Here is an 18,500-nt window from a genome sequence, read left to right as displayed (position 1 = left end):
CCCCTGGAACCAATTATAAAGTGCCTACAGCCAGCCCATTTTCTTATGTTAGGCCTTTGAAGCCTGTCTGCGGTCCCTACTTTAAATACTCCTCCACTGACCACCAAGCTGCCTGCCCGTGTATCCATGTAACCGCTGTAAAACTGCCATGAGCCTATTGTTTGTTATTTTAGGCCTTTGAAGCCTGTCTGCGGTCCCTCCTTCCACTAGTCCTCCACTGACCAGACCACTGCTGCCCGTGTACCCCTGGAACCAATTATAAAGTGCCTACAGCCAGCCCATTTTCTTATGTTAGGCCTTTGAAGCCTGTCTGCGGTCCCTACTTTAAATACTCCTCCACTGACCACCAAGCTGCCTGCCCGTGTATCCATGTAACCGCTGTAAAACTGCCATGAGCCTATTGTTTGTTATGTTAGGCCTTTGATAGCCTGTCTGCGGTCCCTACTTTAAATACTCCTCCACTCACCACCAAGCTGCCTGCCCGTCTATCCATGTAACCGCTGTAAAACTGCAATGAGCCTATTGTTTGTTATTTTAGGCCTTTGATAGCCTGTCTGCGGCCCCTACTTGCAATACTCCTCCACTGACCACAATGCTGCCTGGAGTGCCTGCCTGTGTATCCATGTAACCGATGTAAAACTGCCATGACTGCCTACTGTTTGTTATTTTAGGCCTTTGATAGCCTGTCTGCAGCCCCTACTTGCAATACTCCTCCACTGACCACACCAATGCTGCCCGTGTACCCCTGGAACCTATTTAAAAGTTCATAGAGCCTAGTTATATATTTTATTTACTATTAATAAGGCCATGATGGACTACGCTGTACCACGCTACAAGCTAACCAGTCGACACTTCTTTTGCGAGAAAAGCCATCCCAACCCTCCACCAGCATGTAGAAGACCGCATTGTCCATGCACTCTGGCAATCTGTGAGTACAAAGGTGCACCTGACAACAGACGCATGGACCTGTAGGCATGGCCACGGAAGATTACGTGTCCATTACGGTGCAATGGGTTAATGTGGTGGATGCATGGTCCACAGGGGACAGCCTACTAAGTCTGTCTGCAGTCCCTAATTCAAATTGTCCTCCACTGTCTAAATCGGAGCTTCCACCTTCTGGCTTTCGGCCTATAGTATCAGAAATTAAACTGCATTTGGCCTTCAACTTTGGTTAGGGCCTACTAACGGCTTCTGCCCCTCCCTGGTGTTGCCCTCAACTAAATAAAGCTGAGCTTCAACCTTCCGGCTCTCATTAAGTGGTTTTAAAAAAAAAAAATGGTGGTTAGGGCCTACTAACGGCTTCTGCCCCTCCCTGGTGTTGCCCTCAACTAAATAAAGCTGAGCTTCAACCTTCTGCTCCAAATTACCATTTTAAAAAATGCAATAGGCTTTTCCGGCCTACTAAAGGTGTCTGTCTGTGTGCCCCTGCCTGGTGTTGCCCTCAACTAAATAAAGCTGAGCTTCAACCTTCTGCTCCAAATTACCATTTTAAAAAATGCAATAGGCTTTTCCGGCCTACTAAAGGTGTCTGTCTGTGTGCCCCTGCCTGGTGTTGTCCTCAACTAAATAAAGCTGAGCTTCAACCTTCTGCTCCAAATTACCATTTTAAAAAATGCAATAGGCTTTTCCGGCCTACTAAAGGTGTCTGTCTGTGTGCCCCTGCCTGGTGTTGTCCTCAACTAAATAAAGCTGAGCTTCAACCTTCCGGCTCTCATTAAGTGGTTTTTAAAAAAAAAAAGGGTGGTTAGGGCCTACTAACGGCTTCTGCCCCTCCCTGGTGTTGCCCTAAACTAAATAAAGCTGAGCTTCAACCTTCTGCTCCAAATTACCATTTTAAAAAATGCAATAGGCTTTTCCGGCCTACTAAAGGTGTCTGTCTGTGTGCCCCTGCCTGGTGTTATCCTCAACTAAATAAAGCTGAGCTTCAACCTTCTGCTCCAAATTACCATTTTAAAAAATGCAATAGGCTTTTCCGGCCTACTAAAGGTGTCTGTCTGTGTGCCCCTGCCTGGTGTTGTCCTCAACTAAATAAAGCTGAGCTTCAACCTTCTGCTCCAAATTACCATTTTAAAAAATGCAATAGGCTTTTCCGGCCTACTAAAGGTGTCTGTCTGTGTGCCCCTGCCTGGTGTTGTCCTCAACTAAATAAAGCTGAGCTTCAACCTTCCGGCTCTCATTAAGTGGTTTTAAAAAAAAAAAATGGTGGTTAGGGCCTACTAACGGCTTCTGCCCCTCCCTGGTGTTGCCCTCAACTAAATAAAGCTGAGCTTCAACCTTCTGCTCCAAATTACCATTTTAAAAAATGCAATAGGCTTTCCCGGCCTACTAAAGGTGTCTGTCTGTGTGCCCCTGCCTGGTGTTGCCCTCAACTAAATAAAGCTGAGCTTCAACCTTCTGCTCCAAATTACCATTTTAAAAAATGCAATAGGCTTTTCCGGCCTACTAAAGGTGTCTGTCTGTGTGCCCCTGCCTGGTGTTGTCCTCAACTAAATAAAGCTGAGCTTCAACCTTCTGCTCCAAATTACCATTTTAAAAAATGCAATAGGCTTTTCCGGCCTACTAAAGGTGTCTGTCTGTGTGCCCCTGCCTGGTGTTGTCCTCAACTAAATAAAGCTGAGCTTCAACCTTCCGGCTCTCATTAAGTGGTTTTAAAAAAAAAAAAGGGTGGTTAGGGCCTACTAACGGCTTCTGCCCCTCCCTGGTGTTGCCCTAAACTAAATAAAGCTGAGCTTCAACCTTCTGCTCCAAATTACCATTTTAAAAAATGCAATAGGCTTTTCCGGCCTACTAAAGGTGTCTGTCTGTGTGCCCCTGCCTGGTGTTGTCCTCAACTAAATAAAGCTGAGCTTCAACCTTCTGCTCCAAATTACCATTTTAAAAAATGCAATAGGCTTTTCCGGCCTACTAAAGGTGTCTGTCTGTGTGCCCCTGCCTGGTGTTGTCCTCAACTAAATAAAGCTGAGCTTCAACCTTCTGCTCCAAATTACCATTTTAAAAAATGCAATAGGCTTTTCCGGCCTACTAAAGGTGTCTGTCTGTGTGCCCCTGCCTGGTGTTGTCCTCAACTAAATAAAGCTGAGCTTTAACCTTCCGGCTCTCATTAAGTGGTTTTAAAAAAAAAAAATGGTGGTTAGGGCCTACTAACGGCTTCTGCCCCTCCCTGGTGTTGCCCTCAACTAAATAAAGCTGAGCTTCAACCTTCTGCTCCAAATTACCATTTTAAAAAATGCAATAGGCTTTTCCGGCCTACTAAAGGTGTCTGTCTGTGTGCCCCTGCCTGGTGTTGTCCTCAACTAAATAAAGCTGAGCTTCAACCTTCTGCTCCAAATTACCATTTTAAAAAATGCAATAGGCTTTTCCGGCCTACTAAAGGTGTCTGTCTGTGTGCCCCTGCCTGGTGTTGTCCTCAACTAAATAAAGCTGAGCTTCAACCTTCTGCTCCAAATTACCATTTTAAAAAATGCAATAGGCTTTTCCGGCCTACTAAAGGTGTCTGTCTGTGTGCCCCTGCCTGGTGTTGTCCTCAACTAAATAAAGCTGAGCTTCAACCTTCCGGCTCTCATTAAGTGGTTTTAAAAAAAAAAAATGGTGGTTAGGGCCTACTAACGGCTTCTGCCCCTCCCTGGTGTTGCCCTCAACTAAATAAAGCTGAGCTTCAACCTTCTGCTCCAAATTACCATTTTAAAAAATGCAATAGGCTTTTCCGGCATACTAAAGGTGTCTGTCTGTGTGCCCCTGCCTGGTGTTGTCCTCAACTAAATAAAGCTGAGCTTCAACCTTCTGCTCCAAATTACCATTTTAAAAAATGCAATAGGCTTTTCCGGCCTACTAAAGGTGTCTGTCTGTGTGCCCCTGCCTGGTGTTGTCCTCAACTAAATAAAGCTGAGCTTCAACCTTCTGCTCCAAATTACCATTTTAAAAAATGCAATAGGCTTTTCCGGCCTACTAAAGGTGTCTGTCTGTGTGCCCCTGCCTGGTGTTGTCCTCAACTAAATAAAGCTGAGCTTCAACCTTCTGCTCCAAATTACCATTTTAAAAAATGCAATAGGCTTTTCCGGCCTACTAAAGGTGTCTGTCTGTGTGCCCCTGCCTGGTGTTGTCCTCAACTAAATAAAGCTGAGCTTCAACCTTCCGGCTCTCATTAAGTGGTTTTAAAAAAAAAAAAGGGTGGTTAGGGCCTACTAACGGCTTCTGCCCCTCCCTGGTGTTGCCCTAAACTAAATAAAGCTGAGCTTCAACCTTCTGCTCCAAATTACCATTTTAAAAAATGCAATAGGCTTTTCCGGCCTACTAAAGGTGTCTGTCTGTGTGCCCCTGCCTGGTGTTGTCCTCAACTAAATAAAGCTGAGCTTCAACCTTCTGCTCCAAATTACCATTTTAAAAAATGCAATAGGCTTTTCCGGCCTACTAAAGGTGTCTGTCTGTGTGCCCCTGCCTGGTGTTGTCCTCAACTAAATAAAGCTGAGCTTCAACCTTCTGCTCCAAATTACCATTTTAAAAAATGCAATAGGCTTTTCCGGCCTACTAAAGGTGTCTGTCTGTGTGCCCCTGCCTGGTGTTGTCCTCAACTAAATAAAGCTGAGCTTCAACCTTCCGGCTCTCATTAAGTGGTTTTAAAAAAAAAAAATGGTGGTTAGGGCCTACTAACGGCTTCTGCCCCTCCCTGGTGTTGCCCTCAACTAAATAAAGCTGAGCTTCAACCTTCTGCTCCAAATTACCATTTTAAAAAATGCAATAGGCTTTTCCGGCCTACTAAAGGTGTCTGTCTGTGTGCCCCTGCCTGGTGTTGTCCTCAACTAAATAAAGCTGAGCTTCAACCTTCTGCTCCAAATTACCATTTTAAAAAATGCAATAGGCTTTTCCGGCCTACTAAAGGTGTCTGTCTGTGTGCCCCTGCCTGGTGTTGTCCTCAACTAAATAAAGCTGAGCTTCAACCTTCTGCTCCAAATTACCATTTTAAAAAATGCAATAGGCTTTTCCGGCCTACTAAAGGTGTCTGTCTGTGTGCCCCTGCCTGGTGTTGTCCTCAACTAAATAAAGCTGAGCTTCAACCTTCTGCTCCAAATTACCATTTTAAAAAATGCAATAGGCTTTTCCGGCCTACTAAAGGTGTCTGTCTGTGTGCCCCTGCCTGGTGTTGTCCTCAACTAAATAAAGCTGAGCTTCAACCTTCTGCTCCAAATTACCATTTTAAAAAATGCAATAGGCTTTTCCGGCCTACTAAAGGTGTATGTCTGTGTGCCCCTGCCTGGTGTTGTCCTCAACTAAATAAAGCTGAGCTTCAACCTTCTGCTCCAAATTACCATTTTAAAAAATGCAATAGGCTTTTCCGGCCTACTAAAGGTGTCTGTCTGTGTGCCCCTGCCTGGTGTTGTCCTCAACTAAATAAAGCTGAGCTTCAACCTTCCGGCTCTCATTAAGTGGTTTTAAAAAAAAAAAAAGGGTGGTTAGGGCCTACTAACGGCTTCTGCCCCTCCCTGGTGTTGCCCTAAACTAAATAAAGCTGAGCTTCAACCTTCTGCTCCAAATTACCATTTTAAAAAATGCAATAGGCTTTTCCGGCCTACTAAAGGTGTCTGTCTGTGTGCCCCTGCCTGGTGTTGTCCTCAACTAAATAAAGCTGAGCTTCAACCTTCTGCTCCAAATTACCATTTTAAAAAATGCAATAGGCTTTTCCGGCCTACTAAAGGTGTCTGTCTGTGTGCCCCTGCCTGGTGTTGTCCTCAACTAAATAAAGCTGAGCTTCAACCTTCTGCTCCAAATTACCATTTTAAAAAATGCAATAGGCTTTTCCGGCCTACTAAAGGTGTCTGTCTGTGTGCCCCTGCCTGGTGTTGTCCTCAACTAAATAAAGCTGAGCTTCAACCTTCCGGCTCTCATTAAGTGGTTTTAAAAAAAAAAAATGGTGGTTAGGGCCTACTAACGGCTTCTGCCCCTCCCTGGTGTTGCCCTCAACTAAATAAAGCTGAGCTTCAACCTTCTGCTCCAAATTACCATTTTAAAAAATGCAATAGGCTTTTCCGGCCTACTAAAGGTGTCTGTCTGTGTGCCCCTGCCTGGTGTTGTCCTCAACTAAATAAAGCTGAGCTTCAACCTTCTGCTCCAAATTACCATTTTAAAAAATGCAATAGGCTTTTCCGGCCTACTAAAGGTGTCTGTCTGTGTGCCCCTGCCTGGTGTTGTCCTCAACTAAATAAAGCTGAGCTTCAACCTTCTGCTCCAAATTACCATTTTAAAAAATGCAATAGGCTTTTCCGGCCTACTAAAGGTGTCTGTCTGTGTGCCCCTGCCTGGTGTTGTCCTCAACTAAATAAAGCTGAGCTTCAACCTTCTGCTCCAAATTACCATTTTAAAAAATGCAATAGGCTTTTCCGGCCTACTAAAGGTGTCTGTCTGTGTGCCCCTGCCTGGTGTTGTCCTCAACTAAATAAAGCTGAGCTTCAACCTTCTGCTCCAAATTACCATTTTAAAAAATGCAATAGGCTTTTCCGGCCTACTAAAGGTGTCTGTCTGTGTGCCCCTGCCTGGTGTTGTCCTCAACTAAATAAAGCTGAGCTTCAACCTTCCGGCTCTCATTAAGTGGTTTTAAAAAAAAAAAATGGTGGTTAGGGCCTACTAACGGCTTCTGCCCCTCCCTGGTGTTGCCCTCAACTAAATAAAGCTGAGCTTCAACCTTCTGCTCCAAATTACCATTTTAAAAAATGCAATAGGCTTTTCCGGCCTACTAAAGGTGTCTGCCCCTCCCTGGTGTTGTCCTCAACTGAACAAAGCTGAGCTTCCACATTCTGGCTTTCGCCCTATACTATCAGATATTAAACTGCAGTTGGCCTACTAGTGTGGTTAGGCCCTTGAAACAGTGTCTGCTGCTCTTGGGTTTGCTACTCCACTGAACAAAGCAATGCCGCCTGTTTAGTCCTGTTACCAATTTTGAACTGCATGTAGCCTACTTTATTCTTTGGCCCTATATCTGTTTCCTCCTCATCCTGCCCATTGCCCAGCCACTGCTAAATGAGTCTGCTGGTACATTGACCTAGACCACTACATTCCCCTTGTACTCTACACAGCCAGAATCTGACCCTGCTGAAAGTAAGGTTCCCCTTCCCGCATGTTATACCACCTTACACAGGGACAAAGAGGAAGGTGCAGATGAAAGTGCAGGTTCCTTCATCAGGTGGGGGGGCATACTCGTTGGCGACGTCACTGGCACAGGGCCCCTCAGAGTACGCAAAAGTGTCGCTGCTGGTGGGAGGCGCCCCCGCCATGCAAACACACCGCCGTACTTTGAGGGGCCCTGTGCCAGTGGCAATGCGAACGAGTGGGCCCCCCCCTGCTTGCTCAGGATCACAGCACTTGCAACTTTTAAATACTTACCTTTCCCTGCAACACCGCCGTGACGTAGTCCGCATTTCCTGGGCCCACGAAAAACTTGAGCCAGCCCTACTCCCCCCACAACTTTCCCCCAATTCCCTATGCCCAACTATTATTATACAGTTAATTAAGATTGGCAAGCTTCAGAAACAAGAATGGATGTTTTTGGCATTAAAATGGGCACTGTAGGTGTTTTCCTGGCCTCCACTCACTGCCGACTATGCTTCCCCATTGACTTGCATTGGGTTTCGTGTTTCGGTCAATCCCCGACTTTTAGCGATAATCGGCCGACTGCACTCGACTCGACTCTGGACAAAATCGGGTTTCCCAAAACCCTACTCGATCTTAAAAAAATGAAAGTCGCTCAACCCTACTCGTGACTACTGAGTTGCTACTCTGTTAGAACCACGTTATAAAACCAAATTTTGCCAAATGCTTCCCACCATGGAAAGGGACTCACGAATTCTGGAGTATCGAAACACGCTTTTACACAACCTTAAGAGAGGTTTTCCCCCAAGACAGCAGTGAGGCACACAGAGGTGATAGGTGAGCAACTTACAGGAGATGAAGAAGGTACTCATCCCTTCTCTGTTGATCATGGATGGCTAGAGGGGACCGAGGAAACAAGCATCAGTGTTACCCAGCCACCAAAATGGACCTTATGGAAGAGCCCAACATATGAGTGCCTTCTTGCTGCATTATCTGCAACATGATCCCCGTACAGTTATGATTCGAAATAGTGCTGACTAGTGGTTTACCACTCTGTTAGTTCCACTTTATAAGTCAAAATTTTGCCAGAAGCTTCCCGCCCTTGAAAGGGACCCATGAATGCTGGAGCATCGGAACACGCTTTTACACAACCTTAAGAGAGGTTTTCCCCAAGACAGCAGTGAGACACGTGGTGAACGAATGGAGATGATGGTGGAGGAGTATCTAGAATTGAATATCAATACGATCAGGGAGGGTTTGGACCCTTACACATTTTGATCTTCAAAAGTGAAAGAGTGGCCTGAGCTCTAATTTCATGCCTTGGAGGTTTTATCATGCCAGGCAGCCAGCATTCTCTCAGAAGGTGTCTTCAGAGCTGCTGGTGGTGTCTTGACTAATAAGCGCAGCCGGCTTTCTCCTGAATGTGTAGACAGCCTAACTTTCATCAAGATGAACAAGTCATGGATCTTCAAGGACTTTTGCACTCTGTGATATCTTTAGTGTGGCTTCTGTGCCTGCTGTTGCTGCTGCTGCAGATGATACAAATTTGTGGAAATGTGAACAGTCATGGTTGGTCTCCATCTGCTGGTTTGGCTGTAGTGGAAGATGTGTCGGTCCCTATTATACTATTTATACTCTCGTGAAATTGATGGCACTTCGGTGGTGTCAGGCTCTCATTTTTGAAGTTTGAAGACTCCTGGTTGAGTGTCCATCTGCTGGAATGGCTGTAGTGGAAGATGTGTTGGTCCCTATTAAACTATTTCTACGCTTGTGAAATTTATGCTACTTTGCTGGTGACAGGCCCTAATTTTTGAAAATGTATAGACTCCTGGTTCGGTGTTGATTGGCTTGGTGGGATGTCATGGAAGAGATGTCGATCCCTATTATATTATTTCTACTGTGGTGAAATTGCTGCCACTTTTTTGGCGTCTGCCACTATTTTTTGAAAATATGAACACTTCTGGTTGGGTGTCCATCTGCTGGGTTGGCTGTCCATCTGCTGGGTTGGCTGTAGTGGTAGCAATGTCGCTCCCCAATATACTTTTTCTACTCTAGTGAAATTGATGACACTTTGGTGGTGTCTGTCCCTAATTATTTTAAATTTGAAGACTCCTGATTGAGTCTCCATCTTCAGGGTTGCTGTAGTGGAAGATGTGTTGGTCCCTATTATTCTATCTTTACTCTCATGAAATTTATGCCACTTCGGTTATGTAATGCCCTAATTTTTGGAAATATGAATGGAGCGCCCCCACTGCCGCAGGGCCGAGGGGTACCCGGTACCGGGCCTCTCTGTCTCAGTTCTGGGGTTGTCACGGTGGCTAGACCTGGCCCGTGACCCTGCTGAGGGGCGTCCAATAAAGGTGGAGAGTGATGTGAGGTTGTGGTGCAGTGCAGGTCGCAGTAAATAACGAGGACACCAGGTTGCAGTCTCTTTACCTCTTTACTGAAGGCTTCAGGATCCTCAGTCCGGAATACGGTTAACCAGGCTGCGTGAGTCCGGCCGGTCCGATGGCGCCTCCAGAGTTCCCTTTGCAGGTGGAAATCTGTGCCTACCTTCTAGCGCTTGTGTGTTGTGGTCCTCCCCTGCTGTGCTTACGGGATAGTCCCCACAACTGTTGTGTCTGTTTCTGAAGTTCCCTCACAACTCGATTTTGATGTTCTTCTTCGTCCCCCCAGATGATATGGCTAGGACGCACCCGTACGATGGGTAGGCTCGGAGCTCTTCCGGGACCCTAGTGTCGCCCCTCTCCAACTGTTGCCCCCTATGTCTTCTTAGGTGATTTGAGTGAGACAGCCCGCCTATAACTGACTGTCCTGCCGTAGGTTTGAAGTAAGGCCTGGAGCTCAATACTTCCTCGTCGTTTCCGGCCACCGGCTACGCACCTCAGTAGGATGTTGCCTCGTCTTACAGCACGACTCCTACTGGTGTTTCTCCTTGTTGCGTTGATCTCGTTTCTCACTCAGCACAATAAACCTCGCTTCTTGTCCTTTCTTGGGGTACTGCCGCGATGAAGTGCAGGCGTGGTCCTGTAACGTTCTTTCCTGTTCGCTAGGCCTCTGTCAGGATCCCACCCCTGACAGGGACCCTCCTGAATCTTCCCCTGCAACACCCTCTGCCACAGGATGTTGACTAGTTCCAACCCAGTCAGCTTCTCTCTAACTTCCTATCTAACCCCCAGTTTTACCAGATTGTGAGGAGTGGCCTAATACATAGCACCCTTAGCTCCCCCTGGAGGCCAGACTGTGAAGTGTATTGGTGTCTGTGATACCTGGTCAGGTGAACTCCTTCAGTGCCATCAGACGTACCATAGCCCCCCTTAGCGGCGGAGCATCAGTACTGCAACGACCAGGACTCTGGGGCTCAGCACTCCCCCCCAGTTAAATCCAGTACTCCTGGACTGGGAAGAAAACAACAATACATGTCAGCAAAAAGACATACAATTTTGAAATGCAATAACAATAAGCAAATTTGAACAGAGCTTCCCTTTATGGGAGGTGAGGACACTTGAACGTTACAAACATGGTGAAATACTTTAAATAACATACTATAAATAACTTTTCTTACCCAATCGGGTATTCTACTAAGTGCAAATTTTTGAACAATAATTTAACGTGGCCTTTAAGGACGTACACACTGAATCCACTAAAGACCTTCTTATAAAACACTATAAGGCTAATCAACTTTTTCTTCATTTTCCATCCTTACATCTGCAGGACCGCCTGTCTATCTGCCCCAGGCCTACTGCCTCTCGTTCTGTTGCAGGACCGCCCCTTTCTGCCTGGGGCTACTGCCTTTCTGCTACTATACACAGTATAGAACTTATCAACTTTCTCTCAGTTCAAGATCACTGAGCCATCTCGGTATGGCTCCTAGGAGGACTCACCGACTAACCCCATATGGGTTCACTTCCTGTCCTCATTCTTCTAGCAACATCATTAAACATTTCTCACAATTAACTAGCTCACTACATATAACTTGTATATGTAAGCATACTGTATTCTCACCCATCCCTTGTAGATTGTGAGCCTTCGCGGGCAGGGTCCTCTCTCCTCCTGTACCAGTTATGACTTGTATTGTTTAAGATTATTGTACTTGTTTTTATTATGTATACCCCTCCTCACTTGTAAAGCGCCATGGAAAAAAAGGCGCTATAACAATAAATAATAATAATTATTAGTACTTCCTTTTAAAGCATCATCATTCTTTAAGTGCTATTGATGAACGTTCCCTTTAAGAGGGGACCAAGTCTCTATGAGGTAGTGCAACTTCTCAAGCTGCAAGTCCGTATGCAGCAAGGACTCCGGTACTGTTTCCAGGAACAGTTTCTTCGCAAAGAGTCCTTTTCTTTGTAAAACCAGTAGAGGGCACCTTTAAGAAGGTGCAAACTATTTACAATGAGTTTGTAATCATGCAGTGTTCATGATCCAGCAGTTCTTTTCAACAATGTTGAACAAGAAACAAAAGCAAAAACAAAAAGGCAAAATGGGGATCCCGGGTAAACTAAGGGATCCCTTTAAGAGTTAACCCTAGTCAGGTTGTAGCAGCAAGAAAACTCATAGAAAGACAGACAGTTAACTATATACAGTTTGCAAAGCACTTTAAAGCTTCATAGTAAATTGGAAGACATCAGCCGGTAGTGGACATCTCCTGACCGTGGCGGCTTTGGTCCCTGGTCTCCGGCTGATGCAGTGTCAGTATCGGTGGTTGGTCTCTCGGGTGCAGTCAGGTCACCCGGTGTCTGGATTCAAAGGCTAACCCTAGCTGCGAGCTCAGTAGCCGCAACAAGGCGTACGGTGGAGATAGTAGCAAGATCTGTCAAGTCTGGTTCAATCATGGTCGAGGCAACAGGTGACGCCCCCTCAGGCCCACATCGTTGGACGTTCCGAGCGCACCATCCTTGTGCACTCCGGTGGCGGGTGTAGGTCACCTGATCCCCCCTTTGCAATAGTGGGTCACCATATCGGTTGCGGAAAGGAGTCTTCACATCGTGACTAGTAACGAAGACGTCAGTCAGTAGTCCCGGTTCCTGTATGGAGCCCCAACCCCGCTTTGGGTGAAAGGCCAGCACAGTTCCCCGCTTTACCACGTCTTTCCTGCCGCGCGCAGGCTTTGGGTGTTGTACTTTCGGCGCATCAGTCTGGTCTGTCTCTTTTCGGTTTTTCCAATATAGGATCAGGCATTGTTTATATTGTTCCCAAGTGAGCACAGCAAGGGTGAGGCCTTCCTCCCGAGCTCCATCTGGCCCGATCCAGGGAGTGTCCCACTGGAGGATCACCCCGTCTGAGCTCACGTCTAGGGGTTCCCCCATCTTGGTCGGTAGTGGAGGCACCAGTTTCCCCATCGTGTCTGGAGTCAGCACCACCCGCTCCACTGAGAGGAAACGGTTATTGTCGGGGTGAGGAGCGGTCGCGGGAGCGGGACCAGTCAGGGGAGCAGGACCGGTCAGGGGAGCAGGATCGGTCGGGGGAACAGGATCGGTCGGGGGAGTAGGGGCACCTTCCATACCTGCACCTGATGTGATTCCACCGATGTCGATCTGTTCCGTTGACAAGGACACTGGAGTCAGCTGCAGCCCGGACCACGGCTCCTCCAAGGCGGCCTCCCGATGTGGCTCCGCTCGCCATGGCTCTGTGGTCGGGATAGGTGGCCTCGGATCCTCCGCCGGCGGCTCCAAGGAGTTCAGATCCTTCAGCTGCGGTGGATGCGGAGTCGCCTCTGGAGGGTGAGGGCAAGCCGGGATCACTTCGCCGTCACTCGGGCACTTGCTGATCATCATCGCTGTCCGGCATTCGGCGGCAACGCATGCACCTGGCTCCGCCATTTCTCCAAGGTCGAGCTCCCTCTCCAACTCGTTCCCACCGTTGCAAATCAGGGGGCGGTTCTCCTCTGCTGCTGGGCAGGTCATCATCTCGCAGCAGAAGTCGGAGGGGGCAGTCGCTACTTTTGGCGCCGCTTTGGTAGTCTCCTCCCATGGCACACCCTTCTTCTTCCTCTGCGCTCCCTGTGGCGCTGCAATGGCGGCGGCTTTTGGCGGGAACTTTTGGCGGCAAGTGGCAACACACAGCCTTGGCAATAAGTCACAGTCCAAACACAGAAAATCACAGTTCCAAGGCACACATGACCTGATTCTTCAGGCTTAAGTAGATCCTGTTCGTGACGCCAAGTTGGAGCGCCCCCACTGCTGCAGGGCCGAGGGGTACCCGGTACCGGGCCTCTCTGTCTCAGTTCTGGGGTTGTCACGGTGGCTAGACCTGGCCCGTGACCCTGCTGAGGGGCGTCCAATAAAGTGGAGAGTGATGTGAGGTTGTGGTGCGGTGCAGGTCGCAGTAAATAACGAGGACACCAGGTTGCAGTCTCTTTACCTCTTTACTGAAGGCTTCAGGATCCTCAGTCCGGAATACGGTTAACCGGGCTGCGAGAGTCCGGCCGGTCCGATGGCACCTCCAGAGTTCCCTTTGCAGGTGGAAATCTGTGCCTACCTTCTAGCGCTTGTGTGTTGTGGTCCTCCCCTGCTGTGCTTACGGGATAGTCCCCACAACTGTTGTGTCTGTTTCTGAAGTTCCCTCACAACTCGATTTTGATGTTCTTCTTCGTCCCCCCAGATGATATGGCTAGGACGCACCCGTACGATGGGTAGGCTCGGAGCTCTTCCGGGACCCTGGTGTCGCCCCTCTCCAACTGTTGCCCCCTATGTCTTCTTAGGTGATTTGAGTGAGACAGCCCGCCTATAACTGACTGTCCTGCCGTAGGTTTGAAGTAAGGCCTGGAGCTCAATACTTCCTCGGCGTTTCCGGCCACCGGCTACGCGCCTCAGCAGGATGTTGCCTCGTCTTACAGCAAGACTCCTACTGGTGTTTCTCCTTGTTGCGTTGATCTCGTTTCTCACTCAGCACAATAAACCTCGCTTCTTGTCCTTTCTTGGGGTACCGCCGCGATGAAGTGCAGGCGCGGTCCCGTAACGTTCTTTCCTGTTCGCTAGGCCTCTGTCAGGATCCCACCCCTGACAGGGACCCCCTGAATCTTCCCCTGCAACACCCTCTGCCACAGGATGTTGCCTGGTTCCAACCCAGTCAGCTTCTCTCTAATTTCCTATCTAACCCCCAGTTTTACCAGATTGTGAGGAGTGGCCTAATACATAGCACCCTTAGCTCCTCCTGGAGGCCAGACTGTGAAGTGTATTGGTGTCTGTGATACCTGGTCAGGTGAACTCCTTCAGTGCCATCAGACGTACCATAGCCCCCCTTAGCGGCGGAGCATCAGTACTGCAACGACCAGGACTCTGGGGCGCTGCATGAACACTCCTGGTTGGGTGTCCATCTGCTGGTTTGGCTGTCTTAGAAGAGATGTCACTCCACATTATACTATTTCTACTGTGGTGAAATTGATACCACTTTATTGGTGTCTGCCATTAATTTTTGGAAATGTGAAAACTCCTGGTTGGGTGTCCATCTGCTAGGTTTGCTCTAGTGGAAGACATGTCACTCCCCATTATACTATTTCTACTTTAGTGAAATTGATGACACTTTGGTGGTGTCTGCCCTTAATTATTTTATATTTGAAGACTACTGATTGGTTCTCCATCATCTGGGTTGGCTGTAGTGGAAGATGTGTTTGTCCCTATTATAGGATTTCTAATGTGGTGAAATTAATGCCCCTTTGTTGGTGTCTTCTACTAATTTTTGTAAATGGGTAGACTACTGGTTGGGTCTCTTTCATGTGTTTTGCCTGTAGCAGTAGACCCCAGAGACCGACAGGCCTCCACTACCTTTGAGTCAACTACTCGTGTTACTATCCTTAGATTTTTCTGACAATAGTAGTCTACAAAACTGATATTTGCGCCACTTGAGTGTGGCTGAGCATCAAAGCAGGTTGAGCTGTTGCATGTGGTATCAGGGCTCCCAGCACAGCAGACCTACACCGTTCCTTCACCAGCCTCGTCTTAATTTGACGATCAATTTAAAGCTGTATATGCTGGCCCAGACCCTAGTACCTCCTGCATGGCTGATTGCTGCAGTGCCATTCGAAAATTTGTACTGTGGGTGCATTGAGGCCACATTCCTGGTGTCTGCCTCTAATTTGATGTGTTTTGGCAGCTGTTGGGCCCACTTGAAGGTCTTGTGTATGCATTTGTTTTTGCCTCAAATTGACTTTAATGGCATTTGTCTATGTTCGGTGAATATTTGACTAACAAATGGGCGAATATTGCAAATTCGGAGATCGTAATTCAAACCAAACACTGAAATATTCGGTCATTTCTACTCTACAGCACTGATCGGGTTTCTGTGTTTTGGTAGCTGCAGTGACATCACAACGATAGCTCACATTACTGCTGCAATCAATCATTGAGCTTAGCAGTTTGGCCAAATTAGGCAGCACAAGCAACTTAACTCAGTGATTGGTGATTTGTGGACCCACTGTGCCAAAAGGATGGGTCTGTCCAGGAAGGAGCATAGTTATGAAACTACCTGGTGTTCACTGGAGCTCCTGATGGTGGAGAGACTGAGCTGCAGGTAGCCGCCAGATACCAATCCTGAGCAGAACCCGGTACTGCAGCTGTTGACCCTAGGGTTCAGGTATGCTGGCACTGATTAATGGCTTAGTTCAGACATGCTAGCCTAGGATTCTGGATCAGGGTTTGGCCACTCATGGACTGGGGGATAATGTTCATGCACTGGAACAAGGGGACTATGGGAATAGGATTGGCCGCACCAGGACCAGGGCATTCTGACAATTTTCAAGGACTGGCTGCTCATGTACCAGGGGATGATGTTCATGCACTGGCCTCTCCAGGACCAGGGGATAAGGTTTAGGCTCTGGCCGCTCCGGGACCAGTTGACAAAGTTCAGCCACTGGCCGCTTAGGGACTAGTGGACAAGATACAGGTACTGGCCGCTTCCAGACCAGGGAACGAGGTTAAGGCACTGGCCACTCCTGGTCCAGGTGACAAAGTTCAGGCACTGGCCACTCAGAGACCAAGGGACAAGATACAGGCAGTGGCTGCTCCGGAACCAGGGGACTAAGTTCAGACACTGGCCGCTCCATTACCAGGGGATGAGAATATGGCACAGGGGACTATGGATACAGGACTAGCCACATCGGGACAAGGGGATAACATTCAGGCTCTGGCCATATCGGGACAAGTGAACCACACAACTAACTAGTAGTACATTTTACTAATGAATGATTCAATACAGTTGTGCTCAAAGGTTTACATACCCCGGCAGAATTTTTGATTTCTTGGCCTTTATTCAGAGAATATGAATGAAAATGCCAAAACTTTTTCTCAACTCATGGTTAGTGGTTGTGTGAAGCAATTTATTGTCAAACTGCTGGGCTTTCTCTTTTTAAATCATGACAACCCAAAACATCCAAATGACCCTGATCAACAGTTCATATACCCTGGTGATTTTGGTCTGATAACATGCACAGAAGTTGACACAAATAGGTTTGAGTGTCTACTAAAGGTGACCTGTGACCTGATTGCTTGTAATCAGCGTGAGTGTATAAAAGCTGAGTGAGTTTCTGGGATCCAGACAGACCCTTGCATCTTTCATCAAGCCACTGTTTCTGGATTGTGAGTCATAGGGAAACCAGAAGAATTGACAACGGATCTACGGGAAAAGGTAGTTGAACTGTATAAACCAGGAAAGGGATACAAAAGTATATCCACGGAATTGATAATGCCAGTCAGCAAGCGTTCAAACTGCAATTAACAAATGGAAAAACAGGAGTTCTGTACAAACAAAACCACGGTCAGGTAGACCAACAAAAATGTCTTCCACAACTGCCAGGAAAATTGTTTGCGATGCAAAGATAAACACACAAATAACACCAGCGGAAATACAGGGCTCTCTGAAAACTAGCGGTGTAGCTGTTTCATGATACACAATAAGGAGGCACTTAAAGAAAATTGAGTTGCATGTTTGAGTCACCAGAAGAAAGCCATTATTGCACAAATGCCACAAAGTATTTCCCCTACAATACACAAAATAGCACAGAGACAAGCCTCAAACTTCTGGAACAAGGTAATTTGGAGTGATATGACCAAAATTGAACTTTTTGGCCACAACCATAAACATTACACTTGGAGAGAGTTCAACAAGGCCTATGATGAAAAGTACACCATTCCTACTGTAAAGCACAGAGGTGGATCGCTGATGTTGAGGATGTGTGAGCCACAAAGGCACAGGAAACTTGGTCAAAGTTGAAGGAAAGATGAATGCAGCACGTTATCAGCAAATACTGGAGGCAAATTTGCACTCACCAGCCTGGAAGCTGCGCAAGGGACGTACTTGGACATTCCAACATAACAATGGTCCATAACACAAGGCCAAGTTGACCTGTCATTGGCTACAGCATAACAAAGTGAAGGTTCTAGAGTGGCCATCTGAGTCTACTGACCTCAGTATCATTGAGCAACTCTGGGGAGATCTCAAGCATGCAGTTCATGCAAGACAGCACAGGAATTTACAGGAACTGAAGGCTTTTTGCCAAGAAGTGTGGGCAGCTTTAACTTCTGAGAAAATAAAGAACCTCATCCACAACTACCACAAAAGACTACAAGCTGTAATTGATGTTAGAGGGGGCAATACACGGTATTAAGAAATGGGGTATGTGAACTTTTGATCAGGGTACTATGGACGTTTTGGGTTGTCATTATGATTTAAAAGGAGAAAAAACAGTAATTTGACAATAAATGGCTTCACCCAACCACTAACCATGAGTGGAGAAAAAGTCTTGGTGTTATCATTCATATTCTCTGAAAAAAAGCCAAGAAAGCAAAGATTCTGCTAGGGCATGTAAACTTTTGAGCACAATTGTATGTTGCTTGGCATCTCCCTGGGGGAGAGGGAATCTCCCGACTATTGGCTGGGAGATATCTTGCAGGTGTACTACTTATACTATATGCCTCTCAGCTACCCGTGCGCACTAGGCACGCCGTCAGGATCTTCAGCGAGCACACAAACTGTAAGCAGGAAATATTAAGCTGAAGCACACTGGGGACTGTGCTGAGGGCCGTAGCGGTGAGTAAATTGGCATCCCTGAATGAAGGGGGAAGAAGACACCATGCAGGGACACCTGTAGCAGTGCTACAGCTATCTGATCTCTCATCTGGGAAGCAGACTGACAGTGCACTGACACATGTAATTCAATAGGTCTGTTCATATGAACAATATTTGTCTCAGTCTGACTATCCGTCACAAAAAAATTGCAGTGTGCACTACTTTTATCTGAGTTTGGATGAAACTCACCCATTCAAGTATATGAGTGCTTGAATTAAAATTGGATCCCACACAGACCATCAAGATGTCATGCGATTATGATGGATAGATTTCTATTATAAACCTAGAAAACTGTATGTGTTTATATAAATATTGTAATGTAGATGTTGAAATCTTCACGCTGTGTGGGATAGATCCCA

Source organism: Ranitomeya variabilis, chromosome 4, assembly GCF_051348905.1.
Source record: "Ranitomeya variabilis isolate aRanVar5 chromosome 4, aRanVar5.hap1, whole genome shotgun sequence".
Taxonomy (NCBI): Eukaryota; Metazoa; Chordata; class Amphibia; order Anura; family Dendrobatidae; genus Ranitomeya; species Ranitomeya variabilis.
The sequence above is the reverse complement of the archived record's forward strand: the minus strand, read 5'-3'. Positions refer to the sequence as shown.